This window comes from Rutidosis leptorrhynchoides, chromosome 5, assembly GCF_046630445.1.
Source record: "Rutidosis leptorrhynchoides isolate AG116_Rl617_1_P2 chromosome 5, CSIRO_AGI_Rlap_v1, whole genome shotgun sequence".
NCBI lineage: Eukaryota > Viridiplantae > Streptophyta > Magnoliopsida > Asterales > Asteraceae > Rutidosis > Rutidosis leptorrhynchoides.
The window spans coordinates 334,325,291-334,329,388 of record NC_092337.1 but is presented as its reverse complement, the minus strand read 5'-3'; positions in this window follow the sequence as shown (position 1 = coordinate 334,329,388).

The window sequence follows — 4,098 nt, the reverse complement described above, 5'->3', positions numbered from 1 at the left end:
TGTAGCATTTTGGGTACTGTAGCAATTTGAAAATACTGTAGCAAATTAGTGTTTTACTGGTTCATCTTAAACGCATTAGTTAACTTATATGAATATTAATCGAATCAATAAACGAATGTTACCATCATTTACTAAATAACTTGAAATTATATATATGTATATATCTTTTTAATATACATAAATCGGTTGTTAAATACACATTGGAAGTTATTTATAAATAAATTTTAATAATAAATATTTCAACTTATCATATATATTCAAATAGATATTTAAACCAATAAGTTAATATACGGTATCAAACAATTAATACATTGTTACCTTTTCAAGTTATAGTATATATGTATCTATTTACATATAATTGTTCTCGAATCGTCGAAAACAATCGAAGGGTATTTAAATATATAAAAGTAGTTCAAAAATTTTGAGATTCAGTTTTACAGACTTTGCTTATCGTGTCGAAAATGTTAATCATACAAAGATTAAGTTTAAATTTGGTCAGAAATTTCCGGGTCATCACATTGACGATACCATACCCTAGAGTATATTGTGTTGTTGATGAGGGTTTAAAGTTCGTTGTTGACGATACCTCATACGTATGGAATTAAAGTTCGATGTTGACAATGCCATACGATTATTGTAGTGACATTGATGAGGGTTTAAAGTTCGTTGTTGACGATACCTCATATGTGGGTTTAAAGTTCGGTGTTGACGATACCACATTAATATAGGGGAATGGGATTTAAGTTCGATGTTGACGATACCATTCGTTGGGCTAGCCTTGAGATCTTGAGTACTATGGATGTTATGAACATCATCGTTATACTTGTGTTGTAGCATATTGTATTGTTGTGTTATATGCTATTGTTATACTAGCCTTGTTATCGTGGTACTTAGCGTTATACATGTGAAAGGTATGCTAATTATGTAACTAGTATGTAAGTGTTTGCATGTAAGTAAGTTATATATGTGTATGTATAATTTTTGCACTCACTAAGCCTTGCTTACCCTCTCGTTGTTTACCATTTTATAGGTTCCGGCTTGGACAAGGGTAAGGGCATACGGTTGGATTAGTTGTCTCCCGCTTATTTTGACTGGGGGTGCTTTTGGGTTAGCTTTTGAAGTTGGCATAACGTTTTGGGTAGTTTAGCCCCAAACCATGCTTGAGTGTCGTTTGGATTATAAACTATCATTTGTAGTGGGTCAAACTTGTATTAAACTTAATTAATTGCCTTCGTGCCTTTTGTAAACATTTTAATTGTTGTACGTTTAAATGGAACTTGTGGAATGACTTACATATTTAAATGGCGCGGAAATGTGTATTATTTTAAAAAAAAATTATTTATCGTATGGAATACGGGTTGGGATGTTTCATGACTCTAAACCTTCACAGACAAATCTTCTTCACCATCCGTTGATATTAGAAATTCTAAGATATTATCATATATTTTATTATAAATATCTTCGATATTTTTGAAGATATCTTCATAACTATCATTGTCCGAGATTATTTATCTCTTCACGCTATCTATGTTATATCATAAAAGAAACTGTTTTAGTTTCTAGATTCTGAAAAATTTGAATTTAAAATACGAATGTTTTTGAAGTAGTATTTGGGAACTGAAGCATGAGTTAGTATAATATAATGACACCTGATCAATGTGATTATATTACAGTAAGTCATGCTGAGTTTCTAATGGAACGTGATAAAGGTTCACAGATCATACCCTCATCAAGAACCATGTTACATAACTCTTTCATTCTATATAATCTCTAAAAATATCAAGAAAATATTTTCTTAATGATTCGGTCTTTTTCGAGGTATTCTGGTAATTTGACAAGTCAGATTATGCTATTACCATTTCTTTCTTAGAACATTAGTTATTTTCATCTGAAACTTCATACCTACGAATTCTGGACCATTATCCGCTTGACTTAAGGTCGGGAAGAGAAAACGAAAGCATGAAGCTCCGAAATATAATGGAGAATATAAAGCCCGATAACAACCCCGAAATTACAAACCGTGTATATCAATGCGTATAGCAATGTAAAGATACGGGAGAATGAAAAACACTATAACCCCAAGGTAATAGTAGAAGAAAATAACTTCCTCTGGTGGCAGATGAAAAAGAAGAATGAAGGATACGATAGCCAGGAAAATATCAAGAATCAGAACTGGATTAAGCATTTTCACAATCTATTGGGATGTATGAAATAAGAAAGAAGATTATAGGAGTGGTGAAAATAAATGAAACGGAAGAGGTCAATTTATAGCGAAATATCAGACATAGCAATCGAGGCAGATTACGCATTTAATCAAAGAAAATCCTAATTTCCGTAAATTCCGAAGAATCAAATCTTATATATATTATGAAGATTTTCTATTCCTTAAATTCTGGAAATCAATCGTTAATACGTCAAAAGTTAAGATGAATCTCTATTCCCTCATTTCAATTTATTACGATAACTTCCCTCATACGCTTCGAGTAATCGGATTGTTTTGTCCATATTATTCAACAGTGATAAAATTCTATTTATCAACTCATATTCGTCATGAAAATATTTTTATTGTTAGCCATGACGAACTCACTCAAATTTCGGGATGAAATTTCTTTAACGGGGAGGTACTGTGATGACCCGGAAATTTCTGACCAAATTTAAACTTTATCTTTAAATGATTTAATGTTTTCGACATGATAAGCAAAGTCTGTAATGTTGAGTCACGAAAGTTTTGGAACTATATTCATGTAATCAATTATTCTTTGACTGTTCTCGAAGATTCACGAACAATATATATATAATTTAATGTGCATATATATATATATATATATATATATATATATATATATATATATATATATATATATATATATATATATATATATATATATATATATATATATATATATATATATATAATTTCAAGTTATTTAGTAAACGATAGTAACATTCTATTATTGATTCGATTGATATTTAGATAAGTTAACTAAAACGTTTAAGATGAACCAGTAAAACACTAATTTGCTACAGTATTTTCGAATTTCTACAGTACCCGAAAAGCTACAGTGTTTTCGAAAATCACTATTTACTACAGTAAAAAAACGTTGCTACAGTAAAACACTATTTTAAAATGAATATATATATATATATATATATATATATATATATATATATATATATATATATATATACTACGAGACGATGATTTATAGAAGCAAATAACCAAAACAATTAATTGATTAAAGCTATACTTCGAGTGACATAGTTTATCAATGATTAAGTTTAATTTTTCATAAAGGTACACGTCGCGTAACTAAAAGTACTAGTTTTCTAAGCGTACGAAAATGCATTCGAGAAACCGGAACCGAGACATAAGTCGAGTGACAACGTACGAGTCAAAGGACTAAAAATTACAAGTTCATTATACACGTGAATTTAATATAATATATAATTAATTATATAAATTAATTATATTATAATTATATTTAATTATGTCGACAAGCGTTAGGACAAAATCAGATGTGAGCTGGAAATGGGAGCCATGTGATCGCATGGCATCCCCTCACACAAACCATGCGATCGCATGGCTGTGGTGGACAGGCCAGGTCTATAAAGCTCGAACGTTTTTCAGTTTGTGTATCACTCTATCTCTCGCACACATACACTTGCATATTATTATTATTATTATTATTATTATTATTATTATTATTATTATTATTATTATTATTATTATTATTATTATTATTATTATTATTATTATTATTATTATTATTATTATTATTATTATTATTATTATCAAGATTAATATTATTATTAATCTTATAATTAGGAGTATTATTATTAGTATATTACATAAAATACTACGACGAGGTTATAAGCGTGTCACTTTCAAAATGGGTTTTCAAGCGGAATAGAGCTAAAGAAATTATGGGTTATAACTATGGAGGTTATGGGTAATGTTCATGGGTATTATTGGCAAGTCAAACCTAGTGTTTATCATCTCTGTTACGTCTACGTACTTTCCTACAATATTAAATCACAATATTGATACGTAAGCATTCATATCTCATCTTTTATATATTAATAAGTATATACATGTCT